This window comes from Crocodylus siamensis, chromosome 1 (genome assembly GCF_052110815.1).
Source record: "Crocodylus siamensis isolate JL-2025a chromosome 1, ASM5211081v1, whole genome shotgun sequence".
In the NCBI taxonomy this organism is placed as follows: Eukaryota; Metazoa; Chordata; order Crocodylia; family Crocodylidae; genus Crocodylus; species Crocodylus siamensis.
The window spans coordinates 168190705-168207356 of record NC_143395.1 but is presented as its reverse complement, the minus strand read 5'-3'; the positions used below and the strand labels follow the sequence as shown (position 1 = coordinate 168207356).

General features: G+C 45.5%; 1 long non-coding RNA gene across 1 annotated transcript in view; it reads right to left on the bottom strand.

Annotated features, from left to right (window-relative positions):
* Nucleotides 1–6396: 6396 nt before the first annotated feature.
* The window catches only part of LOC149873637 (uncharacterized), a 54859-nt gene continuing 44603 nt past the window's right edge, over nt 6397–16652 (bottom strand). The window contains exon 3 of the long non-coding RNA XR_016442533.1: nt 6397–6536. This is a non-coding gene — a long non-coding RNA (uncharacterized LOC149873637). The remainder of the gene's footprint in view (nt 6537–16652) is intronic.

The following is a 16652-nucleotide window of genomic DNA, read 5'->3' as shown; positions in this document are numbered from 1 at the left end:
ATTTCATTGTCAACTGCTGCATCTGCTTTGATAGTTACATGAATCCCATGCTTTGCAATATTTTTGCATTCAATTATTATTTTGGCATGCTGCCAACATTTTCTCAAACTACTCAGTCAACAGATGGGGCGATTGACTTCTAACCATGTACACCTGTATATGGAATTTCATGGAATTTCATAGAACAAAGTAAAATAATCTCTCTTCCCTAATCCCCCCTGCAAATTTCAAAGGCTTGAGACAATCAAGGAAAGGGATTGAACTTCTCAAAAGAGTTTGTAAGAATCTAGTGTAATGTAAAGGGATCTACCTACTTCCATACGAGCTGGCAGCAGAAACTGGCCCACCTACATAAATATCAAAAAGCACAAATAGCTAGCCTTCTTAGTTTAAAAAAATAAAATTATATACATATACATACATATATATACGCACACACACAGAGATGCAAAATTAAACCCTTTGTTAAAAAATTCTTCTCTCAAAAAGCTGTTTCTAGTCAGTCTTTCCTTTTGTACCAGAACAGTGCATATGTCAAGATGCAGGGAGCTTCTGGGTTTTTTTGTGTCACTCTATAGCCTGTAGATATAGTTCATGAGAGCTGGCTGTTTATCAGGAACCTATTAGTATTTTTACATTGCATCATTCCAGACTAAACCAACAGTGTCAAAACTTGCTTCAGGCCCATTGGGATGGTTTTGGCTTTGCTCTAGCCCTAAAATACGCAGGGGTAATATGTCTAAAAGTAATAGGTAATAAGCTTTTTAAGGCACACATCTGCTGGTGTAATTATTAGTTTATCAGCCATACTTATTTGAGAGAGATCAATCCCCAACCCCCATTCATGGATTCTTAGTCCCCATCTGCAGAAGTGCCTGTCTGGGCCTGACTTAAATGTACTACAAGGGTGAGATGGTTTCTGAACATGAGCAGTTTATTCTTCTAGAGATTAGACATCTAGATTTAACCTCTTAAATGAAGGAGGAAGCTTTACCACAGCACTTTCCTACTGATCCTTACAGCAATGTGCATCAGATAGGATTTGGACCCAAACCTTCTGGCTTAGAAGGGAGGATGATACTAATTGCTTCCCACTGAGATCAGAAGAGAATACCTCCAGGGTTCTTTTCTTTAATTGTTCTTTTAAAATAAAGACCTGTTCTGTACATAGGTTTTTTTGAACAAATATAACCATTAGGGCTGTTGGGGAGGGGGCAGAGAGTTACCTAGTATACTAATATATTAGTTACTGTGAGGGCAGTCATACCATTATCAATGTGCTTTTACCAGTGATTAAGCTATACCACTTTCATCCTGGTAAAAGCTTGTAGCAAGACTGGCTCTGAGGGCATCTGTGGTGCCCCTGGTGGCCAAAGCAGTCCTACCTCACTTGAGCTCCTCAGAGTAACCTCCTCACTGTCTTGCCTACCACTCCTTAATGGAAACTGTATTTTACATTGGAAAAGTGTTCCCCAGAGTCTCCAAGTGTGCCTACTGGACTCAAACTTGGCCTAGCTTCACCAGGCCCCAGTCCTGCTCATGGCAACAGACTTAAAATCCTCTACCCTACTTTGGGCCCCACTGACCTCTGCATGCCACTAACTGACTGGCCCTATCTATGCCCTCCAGCACTAACTCGCCTTAGGGGCATTAAATGTGGCCTCCAGTTTTCTCCAGGACTTGCAAGGCATGGGCATGGCTTTCATTTCATTCCAGTCACTAGGGCTTCTCACCCTCTCTCCCCCGGCTCCGTCTTTGACAGACCCCTGACTCTGTCTTTGCTTCTGCCTTTCCCAGACTTTAGCTGCTCTGCTCAGGCCTTGGCCCTCTTGGTCATAGCTCAACTTTCTCTCTCTCTGTACTCAGACCATAGACCATCTCTGTCTTGCAACTCACGCTTTGGCCCTCTTGGCTTTAGCCCACCCCTGGGCTCCTAGCCATGTCCTGACATCAGCCCATCCTGAACTTCAGCCTCACTATCTGGATCTTCAGTCCTCTCAGCCTTGGCCTCTTCATGTCCTTGCAAATGCAGTGCTCAAAATGAGTGCCCTAGGTACCCCGCTGCAGGGTGTCCTGCTCACTGCTACAGTCACAACTCAGTCCTCTGGTAAGAAACAGATATCAGTAAGCTGTTTCAAACCAAAATGCTTAAAGCCTCCTGTGGGTCATTGTGCTGCTACAAGAAGAGCCTCATCTCCACTCACTAGCTCCCTACCAGCCCAGCTGGTACTCATCCCAGCCTCATTGCCAATAAACTTACCCTAGTCACTATGTTTGCCAGTGGCAGTCTAGACTCTCCACCAATGTCATTGTTCTTTTCCCAAGTTAAAATAGATTAACTCAAGTTAAACTCTTCTGCAGACAGAGGGAGCAGTCCAGGCAACTAAGCCCATTTAGCTAAGTGCCGGCTGCTAAGACTGCCAACAAAAGTGTCAATTAATGCCAGCTATGGTGGTGATTTTCGATATGGGATTATTTTCATTTTGTAGATGCTTATTTTGACCACTTGAGTGCAAGCTCTTTGTTTTTTTCCTGAGCTATTCACTCTTCTCCTCTCCATGATGAATTTGATGCATATATCTGATGACTTGGAATGCAAAGATTAGTTGAAGTTAAAAAAAAGTCATTTCTTTTAAATCTTAGATCAATATTTACTTGAAAGTCCCCAAGAATTTTGGCAGTCTGTTCCTGGCAAATATCTGGTCAGAGCCTCGGAAATGGGAGCCTTTTAGGACAGCTGGAATTTTTAACAGGCAATCACATTTTTGTTAACATTTTTTCCCTGTTAGTCATTTATCACTTGTCACTTTATTTGTTTATTTCTCAAGGATTGTTACTAAAGAATGGAAGTCAAATAAAATGTAACGTGATCTGAAACAGATTGACTGCCAACTCTGAAAAAAAAGATGCAGATTAAACAATTGAATCATCCCATGTTCACTCCAAAAATTGGAATGCACAATCAAAAAACCATTTTATGACTATTTCAGGACCGGTAGTGGAAGAAAAGAGCTTAAAAGCAGCAGTAAGTATGACCTCATGTGATAGCCAGAAAAAAAAACATTAAAAAACCCAGAAACAAAAAAAAAGTGACAGAAGGATACACTTACACAAATAACATCAGAAATGCTTCTAGACAGCCAGGCTATATTCAATGGTGACATTAATGCTGATAAAATATTAAGATATCAAGAAAAATATGAATTATAGAAGCAAAGGACCAGAAGGGACCTGTAAGATCATCAAGTCTGGTCTCCTGCTATGAGCAGGAGGTAATTGGGCTCAAACGAGTTCAACAGGGTGTTTGTCCAGCCTCCTCTTGAACCCCTCCAAGGATGGTGACTGCATTACCTCTGCTGAGAGTATGTTCCAGATCTAGATACCCTTACAGAAAAGAAGTTTTTCCTTATGTGTAGCCTAAATTTTTCATCAACTAGTTTGTGCTCATTGGAACTTGTCCTCCCAAGGGGTGCCTTTCTGAAGAGTTGCTCTTGGGAGCCAGGAGCAGGGAAGAGAGGAGGAATCCAGGCACACGTGTCCCGCATGCATGTGTGCCCCCTTACCTGACCCGAAGTGGAGGTGGATGCAGCAGCAGCTGGAGGAAGCCTTGGACTGCCAAACTAAGCAACACCCACAAGTACAGCCCAGCCTAGACCGACGAGCAAAACATATATGCAGGTAAGCAACAGCGGCCAGGGTAATGCTGAAAGTAGGGGGCCAGTGCACACATCCTCAGGAGGCCTCAAATGCCTCTACACAAATGCTTGTAGTATGGGAAACAAGCAAGAGGAACTTACCCTCCTGCTGGCTGACACCAACCCAGACATAGTGGGGCTCACTGAAACGTGGTGGGACCCAACACATGACTGGGTGGTGAATATCAAGGCCTATAGGATGTACAGGACAGATAGGACAGGGAAGAAAGGTGGAAGCGTGGCACTCTACATTAAGGAGGAATACACATCCTTGTCAATTAGCAAAGAATCAGAGGAGGGGCACTCTGAAGTGCTGTGGGTTAGAATACAAGGCAGTCGAGTGGAAAGAGACTTAACGGTGGGGGTCTACTACAGACCACCCAACCAAGAGAAAAGCTAGGCCAGGAATTCTTAAGTCAGCTCACGGCGGTAGTTAGGTCAATGGACGTGGTCATCATGGGTGACCTGAACTTTCCAGACATCTGCTGGGAAGAGCAGTCAGCCAGGTCTGACCACTCACGTAGGTTCCTAGCCAGAATGCAGGACCTCCATCTAACCCAGGAGGTGCACAGCCCCACCAGGGGAGACGCCTTGTTGGACCTGGTTCTGGCCACCGGTGACAACCTGGTGAGGGGGCTGCGGGTGCTCAACCACCTGGGCGACAGCTATCATCGCTTGCTGGAATTCACCATCTAGCACAAGGTGGCAAAGGCATGCAGTAAGGCAGCGGCCCTAGATTTCAGGAGGGTGGACTTCAATGAGCTAAGGAAAATAGTTGGGGAAGCACTGAAGTCCCAGAGGGGAGGGGAGCCAGGTGTCCAAGAAGAGTGGTTGCTCCTTAAGGAAACGATCCTCCAAGCCCAAAGGGAGGTAATCCCAACACAGACCAAATGGGGCAGGAGGACACAAAAGCCCTCATGGCTCACCAAAAGCATCCGGGAATGTCTCCTAGCTAAAAGGGAGGCATACACCCAATAGAAGGGAGGGGCCATCACCAGGGAGGATTATACTGGTCCACAGGTTGCTCGGGGATGCAGGGGGGCAGTCAGGAAGGCCAAGGCAGAGATGGAACTGGGACTAGCTTCCCAGATCACGGACAACAAGAAGTCCTTTTTTAAATACGTAGGGGGCAAAAAGAAGGTTCCAGGTAACATGGGGCCCCTGCAGGACATGCTAGGAAATGTGGTCATCACACCAGATGACAAAGCTAATATATTTAATGATTTCTTTGCCTTCATTTTCCCGAGTAGGGACCAGAACAGTCACCCCCCCTCTGGGCCCCCCTTAGACCCTCGGGGAGGTGCACCTAGGCCAAGGGTTAGTGAGGAACTAGTTAGTGAACTTCTGGAGGGACTGGATGTATTCAGATCAGCTGGTCCGGACGATCTCCAGCCCAGAGTGCTGAGGGAATTGGCTGAGGTTGTTGTGGGACCCCTGGCATGGCTTTACGAGCACTCGTGGTGCTCTGGTGTGGTGCCAGAGGACTGGAAGAGGGCCAATGTGGTTCCCATCTTCAAAAAGGGGAGGAAGGAGGACCTGGGAAACTATAGGCCAGTTAGTCTTACCTCAATCCTGGGCAAACTTTTTGAGAGAATTATTTTGGCACATGTCCACGAGGGGCCAGGAGGAGAGATTATGCTTAGGGGCAACCAACATGGGTTCATCAGTGGCAGGTCCTGTCAGACCAACCTGGTGGCCTTTTACGATCAGATCACCAGATCATTAGATGCAGGGGTAGCAGTGGACATAGTCTTCCTGGACTTTCGGAAGGCCTTCAACACTGTCTCTCACCCCGTTCTCATTAAGAAACTGGGGGACTGTGGTGTCAACACCTACACAGTCAAATGGGTTGCTGACTGGCTGGAGGGTCGCACCCACAGAGTGGTGGTAGACGGGTCATTTTTGACCTGGAGGGATGTGGGCAGTGGGGTTCCGCAGGGCTCGGTCCTCGGGCCCGCACTGTTCAACTGTTCAATCTTTCTTGATAATGCTGTGGACTTTCCCCCTTAGGCCCTCGTGGTAACAAGTGTGCAACTTGGCACTTGATTAACTCTTTTCACCTTCAAAGCATTTTACCGTATTAATGCCAAGTGGTTTGAAGACCTGCACAAACAAGTTATGGTCAGTGCTATAACATACTTTTTCTGCCCATAGGAAATCAGAGTCAAATGCAGACACACAGAGAACAGTTCAGAAACTCAGGACCCAATCCTGAAATCTCTTCTGATTTAGGAAAGTATTTAAATATGTGCCAGGGGTGTAGGTTGTAGCTGTGTTGGTCTAAGGACATAGGCAGACAAGGTTCTTCGTCCGGCTAAGGAAGTTTCAGCAGTTGGTGTGTGCTCTTTCTGGATGGAATGAAAAGTAAAGAATCCAGAGGCTGGTCTGGTATGCTTGCTTAATAATTGTTTTCCAACTATTTAAGTTGGTCTAATAAAAGATATCAGATTCACCCAAAGAACCTCGTCTGTTTAAATATATACTTAATTCTTAAGATATGAATACCCTCTTCACACCCCTCCTGGAAGCCAATGGAAGTATGAACATAGGATCATAGTAAAGTAGGGCTGGTGGAAACCTCATAAGGTCTTCTAGTTCAGCCCCTCTTCAAGGAAGGATAGTCCCTGACTAAGTCATCCCAGCCACATGTCTGTCCAATCTGCTCTTGAAAATTTCCAGGGATGAAGATTCCGCAACTTCTTTAGGTAGCTTGTTCCAATGCAGCATCTGGTCTATGTCCTTTCTGTTTTAACCCCAGATATAAGGGGCCAAGTCCAAAGTGGCTAGTAGAAGTTACAGGCAGATTAAAGTCTCCCTTTGGGGGTATCAAGGTACAGGAGCCTAGGAAAAAAAAAAATAAAAAAAAAAAAATCAAGAAATGCATAGGACCCAATCACATTTTGCACACCTGTACCACTTGCTGTAAATACTACCATGTCTTGATAATTCAGTGAGTAGACCTTATTATATCCTATGGCTTTCCCCAACTCAGTCATCTATTCACTCTGTCCTCTAACCTGAATCTGGAAGAGGAACTCATGCAACACCATTGTTATGGCATTTATGGTTGTTGCCAAGTGAATCCTACATCCAGGTCCCCTAACGTAGCACTTCTTTCTTCGTCTCCTAGGAGGATGAACAGTATGCCACAAGAGAAAACAGGGTGGAGCTTTACCCATGTATCAGATGCTACATAGTAACGGCTCATGAGCACACTCTTACCCTATAGTCAGAGAAGACAAATTATGGTAACTTACCTCTTTTTCTCACTGACTTTTATTAAGATACCGCAATTATGAGCCCTTACTGGGGATAAGGGTGTGCACATAGGCAGTTACTCACCTTCTCTCTTTTACCATGCAATAAATTGCTCATTACTTATAGATGAAGGTCAGGTAATGGCCCAGACAGCTGTGCAAGATCCTGTTAAAAGAGGGTGGTTCTTCTTGGAATAGGTTATTTGAGACAGACTAGACAAAATATGATGGTGACGTACAGCTGCAGAAGTTCTGCTTTTTGTATTTTTTTTAATTAACCTACAGTACACTGCACTCTGGTTTTAATAGAGAGGCTCCCCATTCATACTATTAACAGGAATATTAGCAGTTTTATCATCTTGTTCCAGGTAATCATCTTATTCCATATAATTATTAGCTCTTGCTTCTTGGATGAAGTAATCGTTTTAAATCAGCTCATATTTAATTAGCCCACATTTCCTGCAGAGTGTTACAGGCATATCCTGTGCAGGTGTAGTCTTGAAACTGTAAGCTTGGTCTCAGAAGTGATTCCAACAGGAGCTGAATGTCTTGTTCCAGGTGAAATTCAGCAGCACAAATCCCCTTCTGAATGAATGGTATCATTTAAGGGAATAAAAGAGAAAGAGGGTTGTCTCAGAGGGTGTGACAAGTGTATCTACTTCTGAATAGGACTCCAACTGAGCGGAACAACCTCTTCATGGGTAAACAAAGGCATACATAAATGTAATACCTACTATAGAAATGAGGGCATGGTGTCCTTATTAATGTTGCCATTTCAGCCTTGTTTAGATATTTCCTTTTCTTCCTTTGGGTAATTTATGCTGTGAGAGGTTGAGAACTCCCAGTGAAGCCCACGGGTTGAGAGTGCTGAGCCCCTGGCCTGGCAGTCCTTATTTGACTGAGAAACTGGTCTAAAAATGAATAATGGAGTGGGTTTGGTATGCTCATTGTGTGCTCAAATCCACATTCAAACACTGGTCTTGATCCATGCATGCAACTCCTACTAACTCAGGCACTTTGTTAGTAGGAGGAGCATGCATGAAGATCAAGTAACCACAGACTGTTTCCTGATGGGATATTTCTTGAGGCTGGAGCTGTTCCAGTTCTCTTGAATATTCAGTATTCTGAAGAACTATTTGCTGAAATATTGGAAAGAATAGGAAGAAAAGTGAATAGAAAATACAGAAAAGAAGGTACTAATTATACCCAAAGGTAGAAAAGAAATGGCTCTTAGCATCTATATCTCAGCATAATGATAGAACAGTCAAAATAAAACCTGACCCAAATCAAACCAATGTGGGTCAGGTTGGGCAATCAAAAAGCTGATTTTGAAAACATGGCCCTCAGCAATTTACTGAAGATTACACAGGAACTCTGTGGTAGTCAGGAATGCAATCTCTACCCCTTGGATCCAAATGCAGTGCCTTAACCATAAGACTATCCTTCCTCTTTGACAGGGCAAGATACACAAGGTTTCAAAGCTACAGGTCAAGGTGAAGTGTCTCATCTCTCCAGCAAGTTTTAATGCAAACCTCAGAAAAAAATGTATGGTAGAAATTACATTCCCTGGCTGAAAAGTTATTGACCAAGGGAAAGCAAGGGAAAAGAGATTATAGGGGAGGAGGGGAATATGTTTGTCTTCCTCCCACAAGGAAGTCACTAGGTAGTATGCTGTTTATAATGTCAATGTTATAAATAAGTGTGCTAGTTTCTTGAGCTGTGATTATTGATTTTTCCTGTAAAATATTCTTGTGGTTGCCCTACCTGTCTCTGAAAAGTGCCAGTTGTATTGATCAACATAGAGTTGTTCACTACACAGTGACTCTTCTAGCATTGATTTTTTTTTTTAATCTTTTACTTTCTCCCCCTTTGTTTTTATAAAATATTTCCCCAGGATTCTTCATTCTGTATTTAACACCAAGCTCATAATCCCTCTTTCTTTTCTGAAGTGAAAGGTATTTTACAGGATACTTTAAACAATAAAGTGCAATATGCCATGCAACAGGGTAGTTTAATGAACACTTGACATGCACTTACCTACTGCCTCTGGTACACCTTAAGAAAGCATTAATCATCGCATTAATCAGATCAACTGCACAGTCTGAAGCATCCGCTTGTAATTAGAAAATTGATTATTAAAAAAGTTAAGTTTTAAGGCAAAATTCAGCCTTGTGTCTTGTGACTGCACTTAAGCAGAAGGGGTTTAGTCAACAGACAGAGCACACAGGAGCTGTGGTTCCAAATGAGGGTGAAGGCCTAACCAGGAGAAGACAAAGAAACGGAGTCCATCAAGAGCTGTAGAAATAGATTGTTTTGTCCTGCAGTCTCTAGCAGCTACATTAACCTCAGCTGTCATCTGTAACACCATAGGCAAAATATTTCAAACTGACAAATCATTTTTTCAGTTTTGGTCCCCTCACATTTAAAAAAAATGACAACATGCATATGAAGCTTCATGAAACTTTTTTATAGTAAACCAAAAAAGTGTGAGAGAAAACTCTTGACCTTTAAATCCTGGGCCTAAGTTACCCAACTACATCTCTTTTAAACAGACTGCCATCCAACACTAATCAATCAATAATCTTAGAATATCCTGATATGAATAATTGAAGGTCAAAATATAAAACACTATCTTCACAGTTAAAGATACGAAAAGAAGGGGACTTCCAACAGAGATAATCTGCCTTGCTTATGAAGCTGAGTAAAATGGACATCAAATTAGATGTTTCCAGGAAGCTAATAATCACGCAAGCTGCAAACTAAATAGAGTCAACAAGTCAAGGAAAAAACTTTTCAAGTCTCAGAGATAGAAAACTTTCTTACTCAAATAAAAAGTGGAAGCTTGGACAGGTTTAAGGGGGTACATCTACACAAAACTGTGAAATACACTAATAAGCTCTGCAGTAAACGTCACACGTCTACATGTGCACCCGTTATGCTGGAGTAAACTAATTAATTCTGCAAGTTCTATCCTGCTGCAGAGTTTTTTATTCTACAGCAACACAACAACGCATGTATAGATGCTGTCCCCTTCAGCTAGCCACGCACTGGAGCACCCTCATGCCCCAGCCAACCCCTCCACAGAACAATGAGCCAGGAAATGGTGGAGCCCTGGGCTGGCAGGCTGACCCCCCAGTCCTCCACTAGCTGGGGCTGCTCCAACCCAGCTCAACATGCTGCAGTCTTGGGAGCATGTATAAATGCTGCACTAGGGAGCAATGAACTCTGGAGCAATAAGACTCAGCGTTTATTGCTTTGCATTAATTGCATGTGTAGATGTATCTATGGTGGTCACCAAAAAGGATTGTTTTAAAATTAATTTTTGCCCTTTTCCTTATTTTCCTTTTGGGATGTTGAAATAAGGCCTGAAAAGATTTTAAACAATTCTTTTTTCTTTCCTTTTTTTTCTTCTTGTTTTAAATCATACTATCAGAGAAGTAAATTCTGGTCTTCTCTTAATTTTACAGAGGATTCATTGGTGATTTGTGAGGATGTATATGTAATAGGGAGTGAAAGACTCCTGTTACTTTAAGGGACAGTGAAGCAGGAGGCAGGCAGCTGAGTAGGAACTAGCTGCCCTACAAGCTTATTGTGTGTGGCAGATTCTCAAACAGGCTGAGAGAAAAGCCTGCAAGCAGCTGGGTCAGGCTGCAGCAGGGAGGAGCAAGAGGACCATTGGGCAAAAGGGGAAACTCTGGTGACTCATGTGGAGTCACCTAACTGGAAGGGGAAGCACTTCAGAGCATAAGTGCAACACCAGAAGCAAGGTGTGCAGTCTAGCCCTGCATGCTACAGGGAGCAAAGTTCCAGGGTTAGAAGAGCTGAAAGAGCTCCTGGCAAGCACCTAAGCTACCTGTGAGAGCTGGGAAGTGAGAGCCCAAAGGGAAGGAGGGTTTGCAGGACAGCATAAACCCAGAGTGGGGGAGATTTTTTCATTGAAAGTGGTTGCTTGTTTTTGTGTTGTAAATTGAAACTGGAGGACCAGGTTGTGGGTATGGGGATAGAACAGAGGCCAAAGGGGCACTTGAAAGGCACCCTGCATAGAGCCCTGGGGGTCAGGGACCACATGGGGGTTGAGGAGCACCAACATTATCTGGCTTGGGTTGGGGACTCAGGTGGCTAAGGGGTGCATAAATAGACTTGCCAGAGTCAAGGACCCCAGAGGGCTGATAATTGAAAAAAACAGCTTTGCCTGGGTCTGGAACCCCAGGAGCTGAAGGGGCCAAGAGTCTAGTGACTGAGACAGGGACTAGGGGCCTGGAGATTGACATACAGAGAAGGCTGAGGCTGAGAAAGCTGGGCCAGAACAAGTGAGTCATGGCTGGAGGCCAGCAGCCAGAATAATGATGGGCTAAAGTTAAGGAAACAGAGGCCCTACAGCAGTGGTCACCAACTTGGGGATCCTGATCTACAGGTAGATCCTGGAGCCTCTTTTGGTAGATTCTGGGCTGGAGGGACAGCTGGGCATGCATGCATGCACACACCCACCACCCCCAGCCCCAGGAGGTCAATCTGTGGGGGAAGGAAGGGGCAGGGGCCAGATCAAGGCCCTTGCAGTGCCTGGCTGACCCTGCAGCCCAGACAGGAGCAGAGGAAGGTAAGTGGGGCCCCAGCCCAGCCAGGTGCTGGGAAGATTGGAGCCTGGAGGGACTCCTCCAGAGGTGTGGGAGGCTCTCTCCCCATCTCTGTGAGGGCAGAGGCTGCAGCTGCTGCGCCTTGAGTCCCACTGCAGCTGGCCACGTGCAGGCATGGCTCGGCTCAGCAGTGGAGACTTATGTAGGCACAGCCTGGCAGAGGCCCTGGGGACCCATGCCCCACCACATGTGCTTGGGCTGTAGCAGGCAGCCCACAGAAGTAGTCACCTCATCCCAAGCACAAGTGGGGGCCCTGGCTCCCTGAGGCCTCCACCCAGTTGCAACTCAGCAGTGGGACCTCCCCCCACCCCCGGCCACATGCCCCTGGACTACAGAGACTTCCAGACCAGTCTGGGCCAGGGCCCAATACCACATTCCTCTGGCTGCCAGGCGAGCGCAGTTTGCTGCAGCCACGGCACAGAAGTGGGATCGGGCCCCAGCCCAGCTGGGTCTGGGACACTTGATGGTCCAGAGCCATGTGGGACAGGGGTTGTTTGGGGGGGGCACAGTAGATCCTGGGGTGATCTTTAGTTCCAAAAAGTGATCTTCACCATAAAAGTTTGGAGACCACTGCCCTACAGGAAGGTCCAGAATGTTGTCAGAAGAATAAATGCAAGGCATGGGTGTAGCTACAGGGAAGGATGGAGTCACAGTTATTGCGCCTAAGGTATCTTGTGCTCTAAGGCACAGACAGAGCCAAGGGGCGGTGACTGGAAGAGAGGAGCTGGATGGGTGTCAGATGGACACTCAAGACAATAGACAACAGCAGGATGGAGGCTCACTTCGGGGCTGTGGGGCCTTAAGTATTATTAGTTGCATCAAGGCATTGGTAGGCAAAGTAAAAGGGGAGGGTACCACAGGGAGACAGAGTGGGGCAGGAAGTGCTTGGCCATAAAGGGGTATCATACCCACTCCATGGGCCTGGATCCTGCTACACTATACTACTAGTTCTCATATCTTCCCTCAAAGTGTCAAGGGAAAGGTAGGGGTGATAATATTTTAACAGACTTCCTATTTGTCCCCTAAACATGTTCACTGGTCATCAAAATTATATGCAAAGTAAAAAAAATAGAGAAATGAACAAAACAAAAGTCAATCAGACAGGCTTAAATACTATGAGTGCAATTTTTTTTTTACTTTCTCAGTTGCATGCCTTTCAATCTGTTGGCTCTGTTCCTATTGCCATTTAACTTGTTTTCCAGTCATGACACAGTTTTCCAGAAAACATTTCATTTAAATGCTGTTTTGGAGGATGTGACAGAAGTGCCTTTTCTGGAGTCCATCTATCAGTGACCCCACACTCCTGTTATGGGCCAACTGCCTGCCTTCTTGCCTGCCACACCTTGGTCTTAATTAATTAATGGATGTTAATTAGCAGAAGCTGCCCATTTATTGCCTCAGTGCCAGGGGGCACTATTTGAGTCTCCTTTTGCTCCCCTACAACTCAACCCAAGCCTCACAGATGATACTGACATGGTTTGATCTGGGCCCTGTTGTAATTTGGCCTTCCCCTTGTCTTCCCTGGGCTTTACACAGCCCTATCTCACTCTGTGCCTTCCTGGTGCTCAGGCTTTCTGCAGCCCTGCCTGGCACTGCACTTTCACTGGTGCTCAGGCTCTCCATGGCCCTATCTTACACTGCACTTCCCTGGGGCTTCTCACTGTCCCCTCTCCCTGGGGTTGGAGTTCCCACACTGCTGTGGGTCCCCTATGAGGCTTTCTCCACCCCTAATAGCCTCACCCAAGCTGCTGATTAAAAAGCAAACACAAAACACAAGCCCCTGGACTATAACAAAAATCCAAGCCACCCAGCTAAAACATCATTCAGTTCCTACCAGGGAATACTCCATCCCATAACAGCATCAGGAGCTGCTCATGCAATCAAACCTCCCCCTTTTGCTTGCTACTAGCAGGGAACTGGCCTCAGGCCTGGGATTTATGTGGGAGCCAGGCCCTACCCCTTCCAGTCAGCTGACCAGGTGCAGGTGCAGCCAATTCCCTCCTTAAACGTTTGTCCAGGCAACCAGCACCTGGGTTCCTGCTCGTGCTCTGAGAGTAGCAGGCACCTTAGTGTCCTGCTACAGAGGGGTTAGGAAGGGAAAGGGGAAGTACATCCAGACTTCTTCATTCATCATAACAAACCAGAAAGGCACAAGTCCATTTTGGTTTTTGTTTTCACTTTTAACATAGAGTTCTGCAAATGGATGGATCAGGAGGGCTACACTGGTTCACTTGCCATACCTCCTTGATTCTTGCTCCAACCAAAGTTTAAAACCAACTGCCTGGCAGTGACAGCAGCATTTCAAGTCAGGCAATGCTGAGGATCTCACAGTTTGTTACAATCTACCTGATCCCTTCTAAACTCTTTATTCCACTGTTGTTAACAATCCTTTCTTCTTTTTAATGGTCTTGAAGTTCCACTAATAAAGCTATTCTTTGTTCTGAAATGTTGCTGTCTGTTTGCTGCTCTTGGTAATGAAGCTCTTATTTCATAGCCCTGCAGATTGTTTTTAACTCTTTCCAATAAGTTTGTATTTGTTGTTGCTTAAATTGAATAATACAGCCCTGGGCACCTAGGATATTAGTAACATTTCTAGTTCATTTTTAACTGGAGAAAAATATGTGTTGCTTTCTATGTGATGATGCACTTCACCACCTGCACTCCCCTTTTCAAAATTCTAGATCTGCCCATGTCTGTAAAATAGTAAATTTTATTGAATTCTCACAATCTGGTATATTCAGCTGTTCTGTAAATGGTCTCATTGCAAAAATCAAACACCACTGTTGTAATTTTATAATTAAAAGCACCAGGGATGAAGAAGGCCAAATAGTCAGCCCTCAAATTACTGGTTAAAGTATGTAGGTTCACTGTTGTTATTTCATTCATGCCAAAGAAAAACATACAAGCTATGAATCTGCTTTCAGAAGCTGCAAAAGAATGTGTTATGACAGAGTAAGAGTATTTATCTGAAGTATTTATTTGATGATATTTGGCCTGATTGACTCCATCTAAATCAATCCTAGTTCTCTCAGGCCTGTAGTCACAAAGAATGCTGTAGATAATATTATGAACACATTTGTAAGCTAAGTACCTGAAAATGCCTATGTTCATATATGCTTTTGCTGTTACAACTAAATCCATTATGCCAGCCTTGAGGCATGTATGATGTACAAGGGAGACACAGAGCATAAGCTGACATCATCCTGTCTATAGCAAAACCAAGTCACTGCATAGCAGTGGTTCTCAAACTTTTCTAGATTCAAGACACCCCTCTCTAGGCTTAGGGCACCCCTCAGAAAATACCAGCACTTAGCTTTGATCTGTTTCTTGACTATGGAAAAATAAAACTAGAGCAATTTGTCTCTTGCAAGAAACTCAGAAAAGTCACTTACCCTGAGGTAAGTGGGGAAGTTTGGGACTTGGAGGAAGCAGAAGCAGGAGTGGGCAACAAGGGAGGCCTCATTCTTCCTGAGAAAGTAGGGCAATTGGCTAGTTACAACAGGTGCCTGTACACAAATGCATGAATGACGCATGCCCCTGGCAGCTGGGGGGGGCATGGCGGCGCTGGTGGTGGCAGGAGCACAGTAGCAGTAAGTGGGCAGCTCCTGCAGACACTGCTGGCACTGTCGGCGGCGGGGGTTCGTGAGCGCTGACCAGGGGTTGGTGACCACCCACCGACGCTGCCGGCAGTGTCAGTGGCAGCGGGGGGGGAGGGTGGCGAGCAGCAACCGCCCACAGGCACCGCTGACAATGTTGGTGGCACCTTTTCATAGTGAGTGCACAACCACACTCGGGGGTGCACGTGTCCACATGCACCCCCTATGTGTCCACATGCACCCCCTACGCGTCACCAATGCACAAATGCACAGATCCTGGGAAACAAGCGGGAAGAATCACCAAAGGGTGATACTTCCCCACTGTGCAGCACTAGTCAGACTGCAGTTGGAGTACTGTGTCCAGTTTTGGGCGCCATACTTCTAGAAGGATGTTGATAGACTTAAGAGGGTCCAGAGGAGGGCCACTTATATAGTTAGGGACTTACAGGACAAGCCCGATGAGGAGAGACTCAGGGACCTGGACCTCTTCAGTCTCTGCAAGAGAAGGCTGAGAGGTGATCTTGTGGCCACCTACAAATTCAGTAGGGGGACACAGCAAGGGATTGGAGATGCTCTGTTCACCAGGGCGCCTCTTGTGGTAACAAGGAACAATGGTCACAAACTGAGAGCAGATTTAGGCTATGTATCAGGAAAAGATCCACATCCCTCCTGAAGTGCAGTGACCAAAACTGGATGCAGTACTCCAGCTGCGGCCTGACCAATGCCGCATAGAGGGGAAGTATTACCTCCCTAGACCTGTTTGTGATGCACCTACTTATGCAAGAAAGAGTGTAGTTAGCTTTACTTATTACCTTATCACATTGGTGAGGTAATAAATAAGATGCCAGAGACCCCAGGCATCTGGCTGGGGTCATCTGACCGCAGCACTCTTTCCTGCCTAGGCGGGGGGTCAGACTCTGTTGAGGTCCGTTCCAACCCAAGCATCTATGAATCCATGAATCTGTGAATTGGAAGTCCTCGTGTAGTCATGGAACTATGATGTAACTGAAGTAACAGAGACTTAGTGGGATAGCTCGCATAACTGGAGAACTGTCATGGATGGGTACAAATTGTTCAGGAAGGACAGGCAGGGAAGAAGAGAAGGAGTTGAGCTGTATGTAAAAGAGCTGTAAGATTGCTCAGAGCTGCAGTATGAAACTGGAGATAGGCCTGTTGAAAGTATCTGAGTTAAGCTAAGAGGGGAGAGCAGCAAGGGCAGTGTTGTGGTGGGTGTGCGCTATAGACCATTGGACCAAGAGGATGAGGTACACGAGGCTTTCTACAGACAACTAGTGGAAGTTTCCAGATCACAGGTCCTGGTTCTCATGGGGAACTTCAATCACCCAGACATCTCCTGGGAGGGCAATACAGCAGTGCACAGGCAATCCGGGACATTTTTGGAGATCGTTGGAGACAACTTCCTGGTGCAAGTGTTGGAGAGACCAACTAGGGGCCACACTCTTCTAGACC